Below are 24,424 nucleotides of genomic sequence, written 5' to 3'. Positions count from 1 at the left end.
CTGGTTATTCATTAAACTTAAACAGTGTTGCCAACGCACGATGTAAACAAACAAACAAAAAACAGAATAATAGTTCTCTAGTCTCTTTCAGTTGATAGTCACGTCCCCACGGATGTTAGAAGCAACAACTGTAAACAATACTGCGGCAGGAACGCTGCTTTAACGCTGAGATGTCCCTTCACTGGCGGTGCTAAAAAACACCCGGTTCTAGCACCATAAATAAGTGGCTTTAAAGCTCGATACCCAGGGCCAGGCACACGAGGGCCCAGCTGAAGCTCTTTATGATCGCTATTCTAGCCCCAGACAATGGCACACAGGACCGTTCTACCTGCAGTTCAGCCGCTCCGAGACCCCAGCGCAGGGAAGCTCCTGCCCCCTCGGGCGCCTGCAACCGCCAGCGGGGATGGATGGATGGATGGATGGAGGAGCCGCGCTGCGCCCTCAGCCTCTCGGGTGGGTCACACGCTGCAAGTGGGGACGCCAGGCGGTTAGCGGCGCGGGCGCTCGGCTGCTCAGGCAGCCCGCTCCTTGCCCCCGCGGCAAAGCCGGCGGGAGGGCTCCGCGCCAAGGGCCGCCCGCGGGCAAGGAGGGAAGTGTCGGGAGGCCGTTGCAGGTGAACGCTCAACGTCTCCTTGGAGAAGCGATCAACAATCCCCTCCCCGCCCCCCACCACGCGGCGCGGCCAAGCGACAGGCGCCCCAGGCCGGCCGGGGACCTCGGGAGAGGAGGAGCCGCAGCACAGAACCGGCGGCCCTCTCCGCCCCTGGAGAGGCCGAGCCGTCGGCTGCCGCTGCGCCTGCCTGGACCGGCCACACTGGGCGGGCCAAGGGCGAGTGCCGCGCTGCTTTCCATCCTCCCACCGGGGCCTGTGGCCGAGCGGGCTGCGAAGGCCCAGGGCTCGACGCAGACCCGCCCGGCCCCCGGCTCTCCCATCCGCGGCGCCTTCGAGGCCGCCCGCGAGCCAGGCGGCAAGTGGCGGGTTCCCCGCGGGCAGGGCAGGGTGAAAATCACGGGGAGGGCCGCAATGCGGCAGCGGCGCGGATTGAACCGGGGGTGGGGGCTCTGGGGAGGGATCGCGCCTTGTGAGGGGAGAGGTCCCGAATAACCGAGCGTCCAGGGGATTCACCCAGGCCCTGGCGGGGCAGCGGTGTTACCTTGGCAGCGGCTCTGCCGCCGTGGACCTCGCGGCCTGGGGCACCAGCCGGGCCCGGGTGGTCGCGGGAGGGGCAGGGACCCTCACACACAAGCCTCAACGGCCCCCTTCGCCGCCATTTTGGTTCTCTCCTGTAAGCGGCGGAGGGAGGCGGGACGGGGCGGACGGATACACACCGTTACTTAGTAACCTGCGTCGCAGATGCCCGTCCGCGCTGCGCCCTCGCGGCCGGTGTGGGGCACAGGACTGAACTGAAGGCCGGAGCTGACGTCTTTTTCTCGCTGTTCCGCTCACTCCGTTCCTGGCGGGAAAACCTGGGACGGTTGCGAGCCAGTGCCTTAAAGGTAGGTAACCAAAACTACAACTTCCAGCATGCCATGCGCGACCAATGGAGGCCCGCCCATTAGGGAGCAAAGCATTGTGGGATTGGTAGTTTCAGTGGTCTCATTGCTTGCTGACTATGGCGGCGGGGTGGGGGAGACACACACACACACACACACACACACACACACACGGATCGCAAATGCATGCTGGGAATTGTAGTCACCTCTGGTTACAGTGCTCTGATAAGGGTCAAGAATTGTCAGTCACTCTAAAGCCAGGAATGGCTGTTGAGTCAGGTGTTCCCAACACATCATGCTACAAGCAGGGTTGAGAGCATTTTTTGTTCATCATGTCATCACTGGGCTTCACAGTCTATCATCCAATTTTTAAGTTCTCAGCCATTTTGACTTTATGAATTACACTCTTGCCATGTACAAATATAGAAAGGCATGTATTTATGCCAAGCCAAGAGTCTAAAACCACTGTGATATCAGATATAACTCAACTAATCACCCTACCCTTACTGACAGCTAATGTGCATGCAACAGTTTCATTGGCTGTGTGGCAGAGTCTGCACACGTGGTGGATTACATGGCCCAACTGCCACATTTCTGCAAAACCACCCACAAAATAACACAACCAGCACATGCAATTGCCCCAGACACACATCCTCTCACCACAGTGCACATCCCTCTTTCACCACTTACACAAATCAAGACACATCTTTCACGATTGTCCCTTTCTAGGTGTGTCACCATAAAGCCTAGGTCTGCTGAGTCTCTGTGAAATGAGAGAAACAGCAACAAGTATGGTGGAGAGCTCATTTTGATTAGAATATCAGCAGGTTCAATCATCATTGGGATTTGCAATCTATTACCATCCAGTTTTTAAGTTCTCAACCATTTGCAGCTTTTTTACCACGATTTTATGAATTACATCTGTGTGATAGTTAGTGTTCTGCGTTTTCAGTTTTTATTTGTAAAAAAAAAAAAAAAAATCTGGGAATTTTTCAGTGTTTATTTTCAAAACATTAAAACCGGGATGAAATTGGGTTAAAAATAATTAAAAAATCAGGGAAAAAGAAAACAAAAACATTTTAATATACACATTTTACTACAATATAATTGAAACTTTTTTTTTGAATGTACAAAGATATTTTTTGTCTCAGAGTTAGTCGTTTTCCCAGAAATCCTGGTTTACATATGTTCGCATAATTTTCTTCAAAGTCTCCTCATTCATGTTCAACCTCTTGCTGTTTTGGAGGTAGTACAACTTTGAAAAAAAGCGCTCTACATCAATAGATGCACGTGGTACACTCAAAGTTCGCTGTGCCACTTTGCTGAAGTTAGGAAGCGTCTTGATGACTGTTCCAAAAAGTCAGCACATCCAATTTCACATTGTCTAGGCTGGGCAGAGTCTTGTAAGTAATAAATTCCCCTTTCAGATTTGAAATTTCATCTTTAGTGGCAAATAGTTGAAACACTCTGGCATAACAGTCATAGTTTGCTGCAAAATTCACCTGGATCTCTTATTATTATTATTTCTTTTTCCTTTATGTCACTTGTCCTGGTGAGGATTGCAGCGGCAGCATAGAGAGTAGGGAGAACCAGTCCTCCCTTTCTTCTGCTACAGGTTCCAGCTCCTCCCGGGGGATTCAGAGGCATTCCCAGGTCAGCTAAGAGATATAATCCCCCCAGAATGTTCTGGGTTGACCTCGGGACCTCCTCCCAGTGGGACATGCCTGATACAGTTTCAAAGGAAGCCTACCAGAGGACATCCTTATCAGGTGCCCAAACCATCTCAGCTGGATGACATTCCAAAAAGAATCTTTAGCACCAAACACTTCGAGGTTCAGATTATGGGCCACGGTCATCTCCCATTTCTCACTGAGCGTAGTGTTGAAGCTTTTGTAAGTTTTTTTGGTTTTCTCATGTTCCGGGATTGGAAGGATTTCCAGAAACAGCTGGGTTTTCTCGCCATATGTTTCTCCTGCAGCTTTTGTGCTCAATTCAGCTGAGATTTTGGTTGTCAGGATCCAGTAAATATCTGTATTGGCAAACATGTTGGCAGTAGTTGGAGAAAACTCCACTGTTTTCTGTGTGTCACACAGTGATTCCAAATTTTCAGCAGTGAATATTGGTGCGCAGAATCTGCTGGTCATTTTGGTTATTTGCCAGTCTCTTCAGAATTTCTGCTGTAGAACCAACAAACTCAGGATGATCTAGGAGACGCATTAGCATAGTCCATATGTTATTTACATGACAGGCAATGAAGTACAAACTCATCCACCGATGTGGCACAGCAGAAGTAGGTAAATGACAATTAGCTCTGCACTCATCTTGCACTGTGTAAAACAAAGCCTTCAGCTTGATTGCATGCTTGAAAATGGCCCTAAAATCTATGATGCAAGATTTCACATCTTTCATTTTTCTATAGCAATAGCTGCTGACAGCACAACATTTATCAGATGAACAGGACAAGTAATACATAGCAGCTCTGGTTTCTGATTGAGTTTAATTTCCTGTGCAAACTTAGCCATATAGGAAGCAGAATCTGTGTTAGTTGTGGCCACATTTTTCCCAAGCTAGTTGGTACATCTCAAACATGTCAGTTATTACTGCAGTGACAAAACAGCTGTCACATCAGCATAAAACAATGCAAGTTTATTCACTTTAAAATAAACGAAACCAAAAGGCCAAGAATTGGACAGTCCAAAGCATCAGGAGATTTGTCAAAAATCAGACTAGACACCACATTTCCATCAATTTGTTCTATCAGTTTAGAATACTAAAGCATCATCATTTTCCTTCAGATGCAGATTGTCTGCATTAGGAAGAGGTTTTATTGCTGGACAGTATTGTTGCCCTTAGTTACCAATAGGCCCCTCTGCAATTAACAGCAGTTGTCTGAGAAAATAAAGATCACACGCAAATTCATTGACACAATCATGCTGTGTTCTCTCTTTCACTAAAGCCCTAGTGAAAGCTCCTGTTATAGGCTGTTTATCCTGAAGTTCACTTTCTTTTTTTAAGCTTCTTGTGTCACTTGTTTCAACATGCTTCTTTATTCTGTCAGCATGAGCACTGACCTCAATGCTGCAGTATTTGCAGCACAATACATCCTCTTCACTCCCATCTTTACTTTCTTGAAAATTTCTAAGCACTGATTTTCTCTTTTGTATTCAGGCATAGATATGTGTTTTTGCCCAGTGTTTACCTTATCTATCTTTATTTGATTGTTTAAATACAGCAGCCACATTAAATGGTGCAAATAAATAGGCAGGCAGCATCTCCTTGTGAGCCAGTCATAGTGTGATGTTAACATTGATTTTTCCATCCTCGACTATGTTTGTGTTCTACACTGTAGAACTGCTTCAATCTCAGAGCTACAGGACATGATAATCGCTTAAAGCATTAGTGTTTAACAAAAATAAGTACCCAAAAAATGTAGAGTGGATTGATAAACAGGTGTAAATCAGTAAAAATCAAACTCCTTTAATTAAAATAACTGGTAATTTACTGGTGAAAATCGATAAAAACTGAAAATGTGGAACACTAGTGATAGTAGAGCCTTTAGCTATTACTGCTACATATTGATCTAGCTGCATTACAGGTGTCCTAAAAAGGAAAAAAACTATTGGGATTGTGCCCTTTGTTTACTTCTTTATGATTATTTTTATTTGGACTGTGTTAGAGACATCAGTTTAAAGTTCATACTGATGTTTAAAAGTTTTTTTTTACCTTCTTTCATAAATCACACATAAAATGATAAATAAAAGATTAAAGAGAAAAATCTTCTTCTCAGTATGTTTAATTTGTGCATTTTTTCTGCACTTTGTGTATAGTCATTTTTACCGTTTCCCCTATTGTGTGTTTTGTTTTGTGTCATTTATAGGTATGTTTTACACAGCAACAAGAGAAAAAATAAAATACAATTTTTCAGGCACTCATTATACATCATTATCTACTTACATATAAATAGTTAATAGATAGATCTTAAGAATATATAACATAGTATCTGTGTTTTGTAAGACCAAAAAAACATTGGCTTTTTCTCTGTAACTCTTTACAGCAGCTCTGAACACCTGCCACCTCTTGGATTTCTTAATACATAGATCACCTTTAATATGCTCTAACTCCTACTGAGTCCTGTGGTCTCTGTCAGCCACATTTTTGTATTAAAAACAAAACACCTGGGGTGGAATTCACAAGGGGAACTTCAATACTGAAGTCCACCATCTAGGCATTACTGCCATTCACAAAACCCCTACTCAGCTGCTGCCTTAATTCCCTACATACTTAAGTTTCTGCCATTAAAGTCCCCAAGGTGCCTACATTTTGACAGCTGGGCACATGATCAGCCATCTAGCAACTTGGTGCTTAACTCAGACCTAAGCCCTGGCAGCTTTCACAAACTGAGTGTTCCCGTCTATCATGCCTTTGGGGCCAATCCAGTAGACATGCCCAGAGCATGTCTAAACTCACACCAAATGTCTGCTGGTAGTACAAACCCATTTTATGAGCACTCACTCAATCTGTGGGAGACCCAAGTTAAATTCTCCCCATGTAGCATATAGGGAGCAGAGGTGCCTAACTTAGGGTTGTGAATTCCACTAGATGACAGGAGGGCATTAGGCATTGCAGAACCTAAGACCACCCTGTAAATCCCACCCTTTCTCCAGTTATATGCATATGTCAAGTGCAGCCTCTGGCAGCTGATGAGCCAACAGATCAGCAAAATTTGCCAAGCCCTGCATAAACTGCATATAATAAGGTGAACAAATGTGAGGCTGTGATAATCTAAACCTCAGGGCAGGAGGACATATTCCCCCCACAACTCTTGCTTACCCTGAGGATATTTCACTCTCCTCCAGTGTGGATGCCCTTCCAAATACAAAATGCGCCTCTCAAGGGCTACAGTTTTATCTCCAGTTTCTTTGCTGCTCCAGTCTCAGGCAGCACAGACACACAAATAAATACTGACAAAAGAGGGGAATACATGACAGTGAGAGGCAGTGACCCAGGCCAACCCCATTGCCCAGCTTCTCCAGTCAGTGCTGGACTAGAGGGGAGAGGGTCCCTTCCATTCCCGGGCCCCCAAGAGTTCATTTGCTGACTAAATCTGATTGTCTGACTGTTTCTTGAGTAAAGAGGTGGTACTGAAGCAATGCAGAGAGACAAATGTGAGAATTTAAAAGCGTGTGAGATATAAATGAAGAGTCACAGAGTGTGTGTGTGTCACAAGAAGCGTGACACTTGGCAGCTCTGCAGAGAGGGCCTACTCATGAGGATTCCACATCATCGTGCACTTTAGGGCAGTGTTCTAATTTCCCAGTAGCAGGGAAGAGGGTTTAAAGTGGGGCAGGAGTGAGGCTAGTGCATTCACAACTATCCAGATTTACTATGCTAAACTCCCGCCTGGTAAGGTGGCATACATGTTATAGTCGCTGTGCTGCTTCTCTACTACCAGTTTGGAGAAGGATTCCACTCTGCCCCCACTAACCTTGCAGAGAGCTCAGCTATTCAAGACACACTTCCACATGTGGCCAGACTTTGACCAAGCACATACAAAATCTTAAACAAAGTGGCCAATATTCTACTGAATCCAAATGAAATCAATGGAAGTTGTGCAAGTATATCTAAAGGCAGAATCTGGCACTGCATATTATCATTTATTGACTCTCATTTTGTATCTTTTTTGTCTAAAATCTGTCTGTTTTGTCTTGTTTTTTGGATAACTGGCAGATTTTAGGAGTTCATTTAAGTAGTAACATCACTAAACTGATTCTCTCCTTTTTTCCCCACTGTAAATTGATTTAAGGCTCTGTCCTGCAAAAACGTATGCATATGACTAACTTTACTCTTGTAAGTAATCTCATTCAGACCGAATGGGACTTCTCATGTGACTAAAGATAACCTTGTACATTAACATTTGCATGCGTGCCGGCTTAATTTATCATAATAATGTTAAGTAGATAAAACTTCCTAATTTTTCAGATACAAAAACACACATTCCTTTTTTCATTGATTTTTCTTTGCACTAAAATCTTTTCCTGTACAGATTAGATGTGTATTCAGATTTCCTGGATATTGCTTTTCAATATTAAAAAATGATAACACTAGGAATTCAATAATGTTATGTATTTTATTTGACTAAAATATAGAGTGTAGTAGTAGTAATTACATAGCAGCATCTTGGATTAAAATGAATGGAAGGTAAATCAGTATTATTGATTGATAAAAATGTATCGCATGATTCTATATTGATTGTTTACTGAAGTATACTCTGTACCTTTTATTTTAAGCATTCTTACTGCTGCAGCCAGCATTGGTCTTGAGTAATATTTGGGATCGTCATAGCAGTTCTGAATTTGTCTGAGCAATTAAATTTTTAAAGTGAGACATTCCAGATCAGCTTCCTTATTCCCTTGCACAGATTCTTGGATGAAGAGCTACTTGAGGGACAGAGAAAAAAGAATACCTTTGAGAAGATTGTGTTTTGTGCTTGCTGCATTGGTTGAATGCAGCCTGATTGACTCCCCAGTTGAGGAATATTATTGCACTTTCTTGTTATAAACACTAATCTTTGAAGAAGATTTCTTTCTGCCCATAATTGTTTCTTTCTGATGAGTCATTCCACCAGTTTACAAATCTATGACAGGAATACCAACAGCAGATACGTACTTTGTTTCCTCTAGTTTCTTCTTCTTGTCACTGCTTTTCACTCTGATTAATTTTAAAATAAAGTTATCAGTATAATGGAGCATACACTATATTGATAATATATTCATATACAAATTTACAACTTTAGAATTTGGTATGGATACTCAAACAGACTGATGCATTTCAGAGAACAAAAACACACAGACAAAGAAAGGGATGTTTGGGTTTTTTTGTGCAGCTAGAACAGCTATGGCCGTTAAGACAAAACTTTTATTTTTAAAGAATGATTTTTATCTTGACAAGAGACAGGAATGGGATGGCATTTCTGTTGTAAAGTTACTGATTCACTGACTCATAAAACTTGTGCAGTCCAAATTATTTATACTGTGTGTCTCATTGATACTACAAAATAATACGTTGAACAAGACACAGTAAAAGAAACTACTATTTTTGTTTATATAAGCCTTTACCAGAGCGACTGGTGATAGTGTAGCCATATGATATCCAGATCTGTAAGAGCAAAGGTTGCAGCTCAAGATGAGTAACAGACCATGAGTTGCTCAGACCACTAGTCTTACTATCAGAAGTAAGGAAAAGGGGCCATGAATTGCTCAGCCTATATTACCTGAGACTCCCAAAGCAAGAGGCTCTAAGTATTTGCTTCTGGTTTATTGCTGGTCCTGGGCTGTGGGTGTTTTATTTATGCTACATTAAAAATATGGTAAAGGAAACGTACATTGCTACTAAAGCCTTCATCACCTTATTTTACTTTGCATTAGTGAAAAAACAGCTGCAGTAAATTGTTTACCATGGCTCATCAACTGATTCCCTTTATGCAAGAAGAACACAAAGACCAGAAACTCTGTGAGGCAGTGAATCTTGGAGTTTTATGGCAAATGTCCCTACAGCAGGGAGGGGCATAGGGGTATATGTTCTATAAGTGAAATCGCTTTTAAAAAAGAATATGCAGCAACTTCCTGTAATAGATCATGCTGATTTGTGCCATTACCACATGTATAACTATTGTGCAGCTAATAAATCTCAGCCTAGAGAATGTAACAGACACTTGTTAAAAAAATCATGTCTCTATTACTTGTGTAAGGTCTTTTTCTTGCACCCTCCATTGCCATTGTGGTGACAGAGCAGTACCTCTTGTTATCCTGCAGATGGTAGCAGCATTTAAGGAAACCTAATTAGAGAGAGAGCCACTGTGGGTGAAGTAATATCTATTATTGGACCAGCTTCTATTGGTGTGAGAGCTGGAAAACTTGTATAAACATATTACCTCACCCACTTCATCTCTCTAATATCCTGGGACCAACACCGCTACAACAACACTGCTTGCAATAGTTCTCAATTTTTTTTCATATTGTGGATCACTCCTTAAAATCTTCCAGAGTACACCATCTTCATTTCCACCCTTCCCTGCAGTAAATAAAGAGTTTGCTTACAAACAAAAGTCTTATTAGGACAGTATTAAAGAAACAAGATTAAATAAACTCACTTTAATGCAATGGGTGCAGATTCTTTATTATATTTCCCCATTATCAATCATAGTTGTATATTCTCTCTCCCGTGGTGCAGGACGTCATGTGGGTTATGCCAAATCTCTCCTATTTGCTTGCACCCCTCACTGCTCTGATTTCCCCATGACACTTGCATTTTGGTTCTGTTCTCTGTATTCTGCTATCCCTATTTTCTTGTTCTTTATCTCTCTTTATCTGTGTCAAATAAAAGACAAGGTGGTGAGAATAACGTACTTTTTATCAATTACAAGAAAGGGGGGAAGGGGTGATGCATTGCAGCTGAAGCAATGGAAGGGAATGGGAAGGCACAACACAGATAAGTCGCACACATTACCATGCCTCATTACTGAAACAGCTTTCAAAGTCTGACTGAGATGCAGAGCCCCTTGCTGCGCTCTTTTTATTGCCCTGGTATCTGGCTGCTCAAAATCAACTGCCAGCCTGTCAGCCTCCATAACCAACCCCTACATAAACTTCTCTCCCCTTGCCTCACAGAGATTATGGAGCACACAGCATGTTGCAATAACAATGGGGATATTGCTTTCACGGAGATCTAACCTAGTGAGCAAAGTGCTCCAGTGACCCTTTAAACGTCACATTTAAAGGCACATTCCATCACCATTCTGCACTTGCTGAGCTTATTGAACTGCTCCTTACTGCTGTCCAGGTGCCCGGTGTATGGTTTCATGAGCCATGGGAGCAGCGGATATGATGGGTCTTCCTGGTTCACTATTGGCATTTCAACATCATCAATGAATATTTTACGATATGGAAAGAAAGTCCCTGTTTGCAGGTTTTGGAACAGTCCTGAGTTCCTAAAGCTGTGCATATCATGCACCTTTCCTGACCACCCCACACTGATATCAGTGAAATGACCCATATGATCCACCAGCACTTGCTACACCATTGAAAAGTATCCCTTTCGGTTTATGTACTCTTTTGCAAGGTGGTCTGATGCCAAAATAGGGATATGTGTGCCATCTATTGCCGCACCACAGTTAGGGAATCCCATCATGGCAAAACCATCCCCAATGTACTGCATGTTGCCCAGAGTCACTACCCTTCTTAGCAGAAATCTATTAATGACCTTGCACACTTGGATCACAACAGATTAGAATCCCCATGATGGATTTACCAACTTCAGATTGATTCCCCACTGACTGGTGGTAGTCTGGCATTGCAAGCTTCCACAAAGCAATCACCATCCGCTTCTCCACTGTCAGAGCAGCTCTCATTCTAGTGTTGCTGTGCTTCAGGGCTGGGGAGAGCTCTGCACAAAGTTCCTGGAAAGTGGTCTTCCACATTCAAAAGTTCTGTAGCCGCTGCTCATCATCCCATATCTGCATAATGAAGCAATTCCACCATTCAGTGCTTGTTTCCCGGGACCAGAAATGGTGCTCCACCGTGTTCAACTGCTACACGACTGAGCAGCAGCAACCGAGAATTGTTTCATTTTATCGCTTTTAGCAAAGCTGTTTGAATTACATTGTAATGTTCTGCATGGCAAGGAGGGAGGAGGACGGAGGTCCACCCGACTCCACTGCATCCCAGCCCAGGGCCCTGGCAGTGATGGGGGATGGATTGTCAGCGGAGCTCCAGCCAAAACGTGCTGACTCGGCTACAGGCCGTAACGCAGCCGGATGGGTGTCTGACTCCCCCGGGCTCCTTCCTTCCCCCCTTTCCCTCAAGTACCTTGAACCCCGAATTGCTCCCCATTTCTTTGGGATATTCTGTACGAAGGAAGTTCCAGAATCCTTCAGCCTCGTTGCTTGACGGCAAAGTTCAGGAACTCTTCGGAGCCATCTGCGGAGGGCAGCTACTCTAGGTCGCAAGGTCCAGGGGTCTCCTCTGGCTCACGGGGGTGGCAACTCAGGTAGCTCCTCCAGTCACAAGGTCCAGGGGTCTCCTCTGGCTCACAGGTAGCTCCGGCAAGTCCTCAGGGCCCCAGGCAGTTGGCAGCTCCGACAGCCTCTCCTGAGTGTAACGGTCAGGTTCCGACCCAGGCCCCGGCACCAAGGAAGAGACAGCCTTCTCCCTCGGCCACCTTCCCCTCACTGAGCTGGAAGGCCTGCCTTTCTGCTTCCGATCAGGTGGGGTTGCACTTCTGGGTTCCACCCCCAAGAGGGGGTTTGGCTCTCCCCCATCATCAATCTCTGAGGGAGGCCACACCTCCTGGCCACAGTCACATATGAAGAACCTTGGGTTTCTAGTCATTCTAATCTGTTGAATAAGCGGGCAACATATTATTTATGGTGACTCAAAATGAGCTCTTGTACAAGCTAGAGCAACTCTGTTGAAGTCAGTAGAGTTGCACTTACTTATATGAGGGCTGAATTTGGCCTGTCCTGTGTAAAAGTGAAATTGTGCCATTTAACATATCTATCAGCTATGCAAACACCCAAGACATATACATGTAAACCTCTTATGCTTTGCTTTTATGAACGGAACATATTTATGATGTTGAGATATAATATTATGCTGGTAACTGGCAGCTTTTTTGTTATGATAATGATATAAGCAGGTTTTAAACATGCCAGGCTAATTTTTCCATCATTCTCTAATCTAGTTTGTACACACAAAACTTAAAGGCTGCTTTTAAAAACTGGACTCACGATGATTTTAAGTTAATAGGAAAAAACTACAAAGCTGAGGCGGGCTGATCTCGGATTTCAATTATGTGCTGTCGGTTGTAAATAAATTACCTTTTTCAAGATAAGATTACTGCATAAAAGTGGTGGAAGCACCAAATCATTAGTGGTGTGAAATACTGAAACATACAAGAATCAAGGAGTGCAAAAATATTTAGGAAAGACAAAGTTCTTTTTGATTTGATTAATCAGGTTTTCAGCACCCAGAGTAAAAAAAAAATTTAAAAATATAATCTTGGCTAAACTACCAAACGTTTCTTATAAAGTTCCAGAGAGGTAGCCAAGTTAGTCTGTTTTTAGCAAAACAGCAAGAGTTCTGTGGCACCTTAAAGACTAACAAATTAATTTGGGCATAAGCTTTTGTTGGCAGAAACCCGCTTCGTTGGATGCATGAAGTGGAAACTTCAGCTTGGTAGATATATAAAGGTATTTTTGTTACTGCCTCAGCATATGTGAACAAGACCATCTGAGTATCCTCTTTCTGGATGTGTAATACTGAGATATCCTTGAAATACAATTTAAAATGTGGTTTTAGCCAACTTTAGAATTAAGTCCATTACATGTTTTCTACTTATCCTGGACATTCCACAATCCAAAAAAAAAAAAAAAAAAAAGCCATGAATAGTGTAAACAAATTAATTCATAACAGATGGAGTGAAAGTAAATTTTGGCATGCACTGAGCTACCATTTCATGGTTGTACAAACTTTGACCCTGCAGTGTTTTTACATGACAGCTGAATGTGATTTGAAACTTTCCAGGGTAAGAGCCAGCCACATAAGAAAAGATGAAACTTCATTTTTTATAAATGGGGCTTAACACCTGCATTATAGCTTATCAGAGAAAATCTCCTAACAATTCAATGTACCACACAAATTCTTGTCTGCTTGCAGGCTCTTCTGAGTTTGAGTGACAAAGGGATGACTTTATGAGCACATTATCTTGGGTGTACTGATTTTACAAGCTCTTGAAACTCTGCCAGATAAAATACTGCAACAGCAGCAGTGCAGCTAAAACAGCTAACAACATGAACAAAGACCCTCTGCTTTCTTTAACTGAAGTAATTTCTTTTAAACATCCACATAAGAAAGTAGGTGGATTTTTAAAGTTCTATTGGCCTTGATGTTGACTTTCAATTCACAGCATGGGCTGAGTGATGTCATGCATGTTGGAAGTTTTAAAGTTTTACTAGTTTTAGCATAAAAGTGAGCAACAGCAATATAATTTTTATAATTGTTTTTGAGAGATGAGTGATTAATTCTTGGTGTCTGATAAATTTTGCCTCATGTCTGGTTGCAAGTTGTCCAAGAGCAACTTACTCATAGACTTGGATGGCCAGATCATTAACTGGGTAAATTGACATAGCCCCACTGAAGTCAATAGAGTTGGGCCAATTTATGCTAGTTGAGTATCTAGGCCCAGAACCTCAAAGATATTTAGATTCCCCATCAGAGGGAGTTAGGTGCCTAAATACCTTTGAGGATCTAGACCCTAATCCATATATCTCATGATAAGAAGGGATGGTTATGATCTTTTTTTCCCTAGCACTTATATGACTCCGATTTCCTTAATATCTAAGCATCTCATAGTACTCGATGTATTTAAACTCACGGCACCCTGTGACAGTCATCTAGCCTGACATCCTACAAAACACAGGTCATTGAATTTCACCAAATAATTTTTGCATTGAGTGCAATAATTTTTGGTGGAACCAAGCATATCTTTCAGAAAGACATCCAATCTTAATTAAAGACTTCAAGTTATGGAGGCTCCTTTGGTAAGCTGTTTTAATGGTTAATTATTCTGAATTAAAAATTGTATGCCTTATTTCCAATCTAAAGTTTTCTAGCTTCAGCTTTCAGCCACTGGATCTCTTTATGCTTTTGTCTGCTAAATAAAAGAGTCCTAATAACAGATGTTTTTTCTCTGTGTAGGTTCTTGTAGATCATGATTTTCTCAGCTTTATCTGCTATTTAAAATAACTCGCAGAATACTTTCTGTGAATGGTTCTTTTTCTAGGTCATTCATGAGCATTTTGTTGTAGGTATTTGACATTTGCGATTTAAAATTAGAGCTGTGTTGGTTAGTTTTATTTGAGCCTATGGCTTATGTGGTATTATTATTTTTCCCTGAGTGGATAAGTATTATTCTTAAAATTAGATTGCTAGTGCAAATACTCACGTTTGAGTCCAAGATTGCTTTCCGTGAATATTCCTTAATATTTCTATAAAGTTTAATCTTTCCAGAAGCATGCCTACCAGTACACTCATTTGCTGAACTGTTCTCGGAAAGCCAACACAAACGAAGTGCCAACAATCAAAACAAATTCAATTTTTTTATCTGAACAAACATAGATGGAAAATGTATGTTTATCCATCTCCAAATTAGCCTATAGTAGTATGACTATGTCCCAACAAAGTCAGTAGATTAATGTGCCTATAAGATGCGACTGAAACAATAATAAGCTTTCCCTGTGTTTGTCCATCATAATTAGAATGTCCTGCCTTGTATCAACTGCAATTCCCTGTCTAGCCCCTTTGGCTCTGTCTATATTATTTTGTTTGTGTTTTTGCAGAAATTCCATGCTCTCCTGTGTACCATCTACTCTACAGTTGTAAATTAATCTTATTAGCCTATTGATTCAGCAAGTTAAGCATGCTTTTGTGTTTCTGAAGCCTAACAAAGTTAGGCCCTGACTCAGGAAAGCACTTAAGCAAGTTCTTAATGTTAAGCATGTGCTGATTTGCTGTTCCAATTAGCAAAGCTTTCCTGAATCAGGGCCATAGAAAGGAATGGATTCTTTCTTTCTTTCTTATTAGTTTGTTTTTCAATTTTTCAATATTATAATCTTCTGTTTCCTGTGTTGCAATTTAGCTACAGTCTTGATTACCGCAACTCCTCAGTAACATTCCTGCCCACTGACTCATAAGAGACCTAAGTTTCAACTCCACAGAATTTAATAGCAAAAACAATCTCACTGGGAAAGGCTGTGGAATTCTTTGCATCAGCTAGGAAGATCTAATAATCGTAAGTTGTGTCTAGAGGGTAAAGGTAAACATGGTAGGTGTATTTGAGGGTCTAAGGAGGGATCTGGGGTGCTTTCTACAGTACTGAGTAAAAATGGACATATTTTTGAACCAGTAAAGTATTGTTTTTATGATCTCTAACCGTGTGATTATGTTGAGGGTGGATCTAGATGTTTTGCTAAAACATTTAGTTACATTATTCAATAAACCCTAAACTAAGATCTGTAGTCCTAAATATATTTTAATGCATTGATATAAGAACTATGACAAGCCTGTTTTTCAGGCCTTAAAATGGGCTAAAATCATTGATGGCATTTCAGAAAAAGCCGATGCATTTCCACAGATATTATTACCTGTTTAAAAACAGTGCAGAGGTTGAATAATGAAATAATTATTACTTGTTCATGAGAGTGGTTTAGCTTTTAATAATTCTTAAGAATGCAAGGAGAAAAATATTTTCTTGCCGGTCATATACTGACCAGTTTATATTTTTGGCAAGAGATTTCACTTCTGTGCAAAGGTTCTTGCCTATTTATTCTTTTATTTAATATATTTAGCACCATAGATCTTCTTGGCACTGTACAAACACAGAAGCAGGGGCATGCACAAGGGGGGACAAGCAGGATCACAGAACCCCCAATCAGCAGGGGCACAAAAACCTCTGGTGCCAGTGTGAGGACAGTGGACAACCGGGCATAGACAGCTCCTCTGGCCCTGGGGACTGCGTGGGGAAGGGCTCCTATCTGTCCAATTTCTGTTTCTTTTACTGGCAAATGTTGGTATTAGAGTGAAAGTCTTTATAATTGTTCAGCACATATTATCTCTTTGGAGTCACTGAAGTCAGCAACAGAAAAATGTTCACTAAAACCATCTGACTAATTTCAGCTGTGTCATGACTATTTTAATAGTGTGGCAGCTTTATTGGAATAAATAGGCTTGTTTGCTGCTTTAATATGTCAATGTTTGTTTATTTGTAATCATTGACTCTAGTGTGGGAGAGACTTTCTTAATGAGTTGTTTTACCCTGCAAGGACATTTCTGATTAACAAAAAGGTTTAAATAGCTATGTAAAATTAATTTAAGTGTTTAAATAGGCAATGAGATTAGCTTGAGGATGTAGACTGTCATTCTGTCTGGAGTGGCTCATGACTGTGAGTACCTACCTCAGAGAAGACTGTCAAAATAGGCCAGACACCCCAAACTGGTGATAGGTTCTATAATTAGATTTCACTAAGCCAGTGACAAATGTAAACTCCTGGATCACTGTAACAGTCTTACCATAGAGTCACAGACAGTCTCCATAGACTCTCCAGTCTGTCTTGCCACCCAAGCAAGCTGGACTTAGTGATAAATGGTCACTTACACCAAAAATCATAAAGTATTCAGGTTGCTTCCAGTCCCAAGAGAGCAGTCACTTACCCCAGAACTTGCACCAAAGACCTGTAATCAATCCTGTAATAAACTAATTAAAGGTTTATTATCCAGGAAAAAGAAATAAGAGTAATTTACAGGTTAAAGCAAGCAAACATATACATACAAATGAGTTGCAATCTACATCCTAAGAGTGACAGAGTTGTAGTGATCTGTCAATTCAAAATGTCTTTCAGGATGGACACAGGGATAACCCCTAAGGATCTCTGGCTCCAGTTGAGTGTGTCTGTCCTGTGAGAGTTCAAACAGCTAAGAGATGGCAAATTTTCCTGTATCTTTGTTTTTATTTCCTTCATTCAGCCTCCAAGTCCATAGGATGAGCTTCCTTGCATATAGCATTTCCAAGGTGTGATAGGGCTATTCATCATTCCTTTGTATTGCTATGTTCCTTGATAGCACATCTGATTTTGATAGTTCTGGACGGGTGGGGGGAAACAATCTTCTCATCTCAGTTCACAAGTTTAGAGCAAACATTTTCAAAGTTATAAAGCAAAATTCACATATTTCCTTATAGCATGGAATGCAGACATTAAAATAAGATTAATGCATGCAGCAACTTACAAAATTCTATAGAGTCTAAACACTAAATACATTCTTATTAGACTAATATCTGTTTTGAGCAACACTAACACATAAGTGAAATGGTCTGATCTTCAGCTATGAGTTTGCCAATTATTAACTAATACCAGCAGCCTTGGCAAGGACTGGAACCTGGCCTGCCAGCATCAGATAGACTTTGAAAATACTCTAATTGGATTAGGAGTTTGAGCTTCCCCGAACAACTACACATTTTTAATTTAACATCTTATTGAACAGGACAGAATTATAGACTCTCTGAAAGTTGTAGCTAAAACAGATTTTTTTAGAAACTTCTGCTGACAACTTTACTTTCAGCCAAAGAAAAACAATACTGCATATTGTGAATAATCAGTTATCCCTGAAAATGGTGTGGATTTAGTTAATGTTTGTAAAGCACTTTGAATATAGAGGACTTGATCCTGCAGTTTTTACTTATGCAAAAATTCCCATTAGTATAATGTTTTATAGCTTTGATCCTGCAGTCCTTAATCTGGGAAAATACTCATCAAAGCCTTTAAAACCCCATTCTAATGCTAGAGGCTCTCAGGGTTTGGAAGCACACTTGGGAGAAGGGAGGAAATGACTGGATTATGTCTCTGATAAAGACCAGGAGCAAGCATAGTGTCCTCCAAGTGTACTGGAGAAACACACTCACAAGGGAGCCTTGCCGCACTTTAAGAAAAGGTGTAACTTGTACTCCTATTACACCCATTCAGCTGTAAGTCAGTGTACTGGGGGGATGACTACAGCCAATTTCCAACCGAATATGCCCCGTTGGAGGATTGGGCCAAAAGAAATGATGAGGTTCAACAAGGACAAGTGCAGAGTCCTGCACTTAGGACAGAAGAATCCCATGCACAGCTACAGACTGGGGGACCATCAGGCTAGGCAGCAGTTCTGCAGAAAAGGACCTGGATATGAAGCTGGATATGAGTCAGCAGTGTGCCCTGGTTGCCAAGAAGGCTAATAGCATATTGGGCTGCATTAGGAGGAGCATTGCCAGCAGATCGAGGGAAGTGATTATTCCCCTGTATTTGGCATTGGTGAGGCCGCATTTGGAGTATTGTGTCCAGTTTTTGGCCCCCCACTACAAAAAAGATGTGGACAAATTGGAGAGAGTCCAGCAGAGGGCAACAAAAATGATTAGGGGGCTGGAGCACAGGACTTATGAGGAGAGGCTGAGGGAACTAGGCTTGTTTAGTCTGCAAAAGAGAAGAATGAGGGGGGATTTGATAGCAGCCTTTAACTACCTGAAAGGGAGTTCCAGCGAGGAGGAGCTAGGCTATTCTCAATGGTAGTAGATAACAGAACTAGGAGCAATAGTCTTAAGTTGCAATGGGGGAGGTCTAGGTTGGATATTAGGAAAAAGTTTTCACTAGGAGGGTGGTGAAGCACTGGAATGGGTTACCTAGGGAGGTGGTGGAATCTCCATCTTTAGAGGTTTTTAATCTGTGGCTTGACAAAGCGCTGGCTGGGATGACTTAGCTGATGTCAGTCCTGCTTTGAGCAGGGAGTTGAACTAGATGACCTCCTGAGGTCCCTTCCAACTCTAATCTTCTATGATTCTATGACTTCCTCTTTTTTACTCCAAAACTAAGGTAATTTGGGGAACATACTTGAATCCTTACACTTGGAATTTTACTTCCAAGAAGTAATGCCCTGTAGGAAGCCGCTGTGGCCTCCCCCGGAGCCAGAGCCCGAGGAAGGATGCGAGCACCCTGATTGGACCACCTCACGTCCTGCCACGGCGTCTGCCCGGCAACAAGGGACCCGGGCCGTGATAGGACCACCCAGCCAGTCCAATCGGCGGCAGCGGGGTGGAGCCCCGACAGGAAGGGGAAGTATAAAGGTCAGGCCCCTGAGCTCAGTAGGCCCCAGACTACTGCCAGAGACAGACGTATGGCCCTGCCAGCAGAGGCCTAGGCCAGAGCCGAGCCGAGCCGCCGATGAACCCCGGCCCCGCCTGGGGACTGGATAGGGCCTTCGTGGAGTTGAACCAGGCAACCTGGCTAGGACGACTGGGCCGAACTACCCCGACCCCAAGCCTGTGCCTGTGCTCCGGAACCACCGGACTGGGCTGAGACCCCGGAGCAGCCCGAGTGGCGGGCACCCCCGGAGGCCGGGCCGGATCTGGAGGAACTGCTGGCCGCCGAACCCCTCCCTAAGGCGGGGCGGGACTTGGAGGAGCTGCCAGAGGCCGAGCCTCTCCCAACCTACAACGACCTTGAGGAGCTGCCCCCTGAAGAGGAACTCCCCGCCTTACCCCCCGGTCGATAAAGAGGGACTGATAGCGCTACCCCAGGTGGACTATCCTCGCAGCACGGAGGAGGCAGGTACTGGGGTCAGTGGGGAGGAAGTAGCCCAGGGACAGCCATTGCCTGTGGCTGAAGCCGCAATATAGTCGGTGTGTTGCAGCGGGAGCCCCACCGACACAGTGGCAGCCGCTTCTGCCACTACTAGGGCCCTGGGCTGGGACGCAGGGGAGACGTCCCTTCCCCTTTTCCCTAGCCACCCCAGGAGAATCTCACTCCTGACCGCTCAGGAAGCCGTTGCCTCGCTTGCTGCTCACCCTGTCTAAGGGTTGGAGCAACTGACACCTTACTCGCTCGCCCTGAGTGATCAACCGCTGCTCACCCTGCCTAAGGGTTGGAGCAACTGACCCCTTGTTCGCTTGCCCAGATTGGGGGTCTGAGCGATAGACTGGGAGCTCACCCTGCCTAAGGGTGGATTGCTAAGACTGCTCACTCGCCAAGTGCGAGCTATTCCCCTGTCTGCAGGAAGCCGCTGTGGCCTCCCACGGAGCCAACGCGCTTACATGCCCATATCAGAGCGTGTTCTTTGGAAAATTTGTATTTGTAGAATGGTTGTAATTCCTCAGTCAGTTTGAGATGAGGGATTCCGGTTGTCAAGTACAGTAACAGGATCTTTTGGGGAAGGCAGAATATATAATAACAGCATCAAGTAAGAGAGAATCAGATTTCTAGAATCTTCTGAGGATGGGGTATTTAATTGGGGATAGCAGCTGAAACTCCTGTCTCCAAAAGTGAGGGGGAGTGTACCTGGGATAAACTGGGCCTATGTTTTGAGAGAAATGCTGAGCTTTAGGTAAGACAATATACATTTTGTTGTTTTTAACCATTTTATTATTAGTATTGAACATATTTATTGCGGTAGTGCCTAAGGGTCAACCCAGATTGGGGCCCATTTTGCCAGGAATTGCACAAAGACACAGCAATAGATCCCTGCCCTGAAGAGCTTACAATCTAAATAGACAAGAAAAGGATGGGAGAAGGGGAAGAACATACAAGCAGAGTGAACAAAGGAGGGGAGCAAATGGCATGTTAGTGTCACAGTTTCGGGGAGGGAGGGGGTTGATATAGGAAGGGATCAGCTAAATGGAAAGAAAAGTGGAAGGAAGGGGGTAAGAGAAATGGCATGGGAGAAAAAGGCAAGGGACAGATGTGGAATCAAGCTGAGGTGAAGAGACTGTGCGGCGGGGTCAGGAGAGGGGAGAGAAGGTTGGAGCAATCAGCAAATCAGCACAGGGAAAAGAAAATCTAGTCAAAACTGTAAAAGGTCCTTAGGTCCCTGCTTTGGGTTCTTTTGTCCCTACTGGCTGGAGTCTCTGGCTGGCTTCTCTCTATAGTTCTTCCCCAAGGCCATATGGTGAGTGGGGGGAGGCACTGCCTGGGTTCCTAGTGCTCCCAGAGTACGGGGCATTTCCCCAACACAGTTCTGGGTTCAGTGGAGTGCTGGGAGGAGGGCTCACCCCAGTTATGCCCCATTTTACTCTCTCCCCCACAATGCAGCAGTCCGTTTTCTCTCTGATTATTATGTTTCTATGGAGAAATAAAGAGTACTTTGTTTTGAAGAAGGTGGCTGTCACTGCATTTTCATACCAATCATGGCTCCTGAAGGGAAGTTTCAGGCAGATACCAAACCTGGTTGAGCCTGCTAAGGAAAGAAAGTTGGTAAGCCAGGATACTGTAATCTGGAGACCCAGTCTAAATGTGGTGTTATTCCTAGGATTTCATCCTGAGAGACAGAGAGGTCAAAGGTACAGCTAACCCAGAACCATGACTTTTTGTTAATTAATATCGGTGGGTGGACAGGGTTCTGCTGCAAGTTATATTGGAAGGGAGGTCTTATAAGGTGAGATGGGAGGAGTTGCATTACACATTAAATGCCCAGTTCTGCAATCTGGACTCACAAATAGTCCCATTTATTTTACATGTATTTGAAATATGAAAAACTAAATAAAATATAGCAAAGCTAAGACAAAGAAGAAAGTTTTATACCAGATATCATATCAGTGACCCGTCTCTTGGCTGTGCTAGAGCCGATATAGACAAAGTTGTATTCCAAAAGATCTTACAACTCCAGTCCTTGTGCAGCTCTCCATGAGAGAGACTTCCTTTAAAATGAGCCAGCCTTTAAATAGAAAGGTTACTTCATTTGAATAGGATACAGACACTCAACTGCACAAATTTTAAACTCCACCTGATCTGTAGCTTACATGCAATAGATCAAACATACTGAAATAACTCTGCCTAGTAAAGTCTGCTCTTGCATCAATTGTCTTGAACACCTATTTAAAGTGTGTTTGTTACTTCCTTTAAAAAATGAAGTTACTCTAGTTAGAATGATGTACAATCCTTGAAGGACTGACACTCCATTTGAGCCTTTCAGATTGGTGAACTCTCTATGGAACAGTTGGACAGTTATGCATATTAGATGACAATGAATTATTAAATGAAAGAAATTCAATACTCAAGTCCTAGACAATATACCTTGATCACAGCTGTATGCAGAATAAGTAGTATGACTGAAATATTCAAAGCTAGAAATTAAAGGTTACACGCAGGTTGCCCAACTAGCTGATGTACTCTTAGGTCACTCATCTCCCATGATTGAAAGAAAATCATTGCAACAGGTGGCAACAGCTGCTTTCAAAACTGTAGTAGCTGCAACATGAGAATGACTATTACAGATAAGTGAAAGTACCTCAGGTTTGTCATGGTTCAAAGTATTTGAAATCCAGATTAATGTCAGAGTTCAATGACAGGCAGGTTTTGCAAATTTTACTTTCATTAAAACTGAAATTAATAGGAATACACTGGTGTAAATAAGAGCAGAATTTGGCCCTCTGAGTTTCAGTTAAACATTTAAATAACATAGTGCCTATAATACTATCTGGTCAGCATGGGAAACAATTTAAGATTTCAGAAAGTTTGACAAATAATCAAGGCTGAGACTTTCAGAAAGAACCCTGTCCACTTTGTATTAAGAAACCTTTATAAAAAGTTTATAAAGAGCTACAAATAGACATTAGAAGCCTATTAGAGGTCGGGGTAGCATTAGAGACTCAGCAGCACATTAGTGATAGGTTTTATAGAGCATTATAAACCATGGTTATTTGGCTTGGCTTGTTAGACTCTGTAACAATTGATTAACCATTTATTAAAACATCTATTAATCATTTATTAACTCTACATAATTTTTTTCCTAAATGTACCCTTAATATAAAAAATGTGATTTTTTTTTTTTCAAAGCTTCCCTAAGAGAAGTAGTTGCTCAATTTCCCTTAAAATTAATGGGAATTTGGTATCCAAATCCCCTGGGTAACTTACAAATTTTTAGTCCAAGAGCATGGCACATAGCAACACTTCTATGAAGACTGTCCAGGGTTTTACATTCTGAACATTTTCAGTTTCCTCAAAGTTTTAAATTTTCGGCTGAAATTTGATACATTTGCTCTCTGTCCAAGAATAATTTCTGATCTGAACGTTTCACCAAAAACAGATGTCATTTTCAAGCATAGTAAATTACACATGCAGTTTTTCTACAAAATCAAAAGATTTGCAAAATGTTTTGAATATCTCTAGTATTTCATACGTAGGTGACAGAAACTTGACATTTGACAGGGCCATAGCCAGTAGGCCATGTGCTTCTCAAAGGTCTCATGAATGAGATTTGATTTGGCTGAGTTATCAGAGTTTAAAACTTCACATATGCACACTGGGTTTTGTTGTACAATATAAAGAACAGTCTGTTAGTGTTCCATTGGCTTTGCACATGCATGCGTAAATAAATGGAGTGAAATTTTCTGTAGAAGCTATTCTCTATCACATACATGCTGAAGTGCCTTGCTGAAACGCAGCCTTAATCTCTTTGTATATCAGGCCTTGTCTAACCACAAATGCATTGGTTTAATTTAAATGCATTTTTAAACTAAATAAGTTAGTGCAAAAGACTCTGTGGACACTCTTATTTTGGTTTAATTTAAGTCAATTAGGAATTGGGTTAAGTTAAACTGAAAAACTACTCTTAAACTGAAATGAGTGTCTATACAGCAGTTTGCATCAGTTTAACTACAGCAGTTTAAAAACCCAATTTCAGTTGAACCAATGCAGTTTTCTCATGTAGACGAGGGCTTAGTTCCCCATCTCTAAAGTGAGGATAATAATACTTCCCTACCAAACAGCAAGTTGTGAGGCTAATTTTATTAATGTTTGTGAGGCACTGAGATATTGTGGTCCTAAGAGTTTTTTTTAATGTAAAAGAATGAGATAATAGTTTGCAACTAAAGTAAAGCAGTTTAAAATGTCATGTACTGTACAGTACAACATATTCCTAGCAAATTTTTCAAATGCAGTTCTTGTCATCAGTGGACTAAAAGCTGAATATCACACAGTATCTATTCTACATATTTCTAACAATAATTGTGTGTCAGAGATCTAATTATCTTCTATTCTTTCTTGATGACAGGAAGGCTTCATAGTAGACATCTTCTCTAGTTTCAGCCAAATTCAGCTTTCAGTTCTGTTGATGTAACTGAAAGCCAAATTTGTCCCATCTTTTATATTGTCTGTCTTGTCTATATTTTTGCAAGGACCAGTGCAGCCTCAACATTGAAACTGAAGTCAGTGGGAGTGAGTGAAGTTTTTGTTTGGTATTTTTGTTTTGCATTCTTGCAATTTAGTGATTTCCTAGCCTCTGTATATCTTTGTATTAAAATATACTTTCAGTATTCATTCAAATGAATATTGGAGATCTATTAAAAGTGGCCTGCAAAG

The 24,424-nt window shown here is 42.2% G+C and overlaps 2 protein-coding genes across 16 annotated transcripts in view; one reads left to right on the top strand and one right to left on the bottom strand.

Annotated features, from left to right (window-relative positions):
- PCM1 (pericentriolar material 1) overlaps window positions 1–1,455 on the bottom strand; it is a 78,748-nt gene extending 77,293 nt beyond the window's left edge. For 12 of the 15 annotated variants that reach the window (XM_067530595.1, XM_067530600.1, XM_067530603.1 and 9 more), the window contains exons 1-2: window positions 1,155–1,278; window positions 329–465 (exon numbers count right to left, since the gene is read on the bottom strand). The gene's annotated coding sequence lies outside the window, so the exon portion shown is untranslated. Of the gene's footprint in view, window positions 1–328; window positions 466–1,154; window positions 1,279–1,329 lie in introns of those variants that run through there. The other 3 variants (XM_067530596.1, XM_067530598.1, XM_067530597.1) reach the window with 3 other exon arrangements.
- A 13,836-nt stretch (window positions 1,456–15,291) lies between these two features.
- Window positions 15,292–24,424, top strand: part of FGL1 (fibrinogen like 1) — a 38,771-nt gene continuing 29,638 nt past the window's right edge. Inside the window, exon 1 of the mRNA XM_067530611.1 lies at window positions 15,292–15,339. The gene's annotated coding sequence lies outside the window, so the exon portion shown is untranslated. The remainder of the gene's footprint in view (window positions 15,340–24,424) is intronic.

The sequence above is a fragment of the Emydura macquarii genome, unplaced genomic scaffold (assembly GCF_026122565.2).
Source record: "Emydura macquarii macquarii isolate MOO-44397 ecotype Brisbane River unplaced genomic scaffold, CSIRO-AGI_Emac_v2 contig_3108, whole genome shotgun sequence".
In the NCBI taxonomy this organism is placed as follows: Eukaryota; Metazoa; Chordata; order Testudines; family Chelidae; genus Emydura; species Emydura macquarii.
The sequence above is the reverse complement of the archived record's forward strand: the minus strand, read 5'-3'. Positions and strand labels throughout refer to the sequence as shown.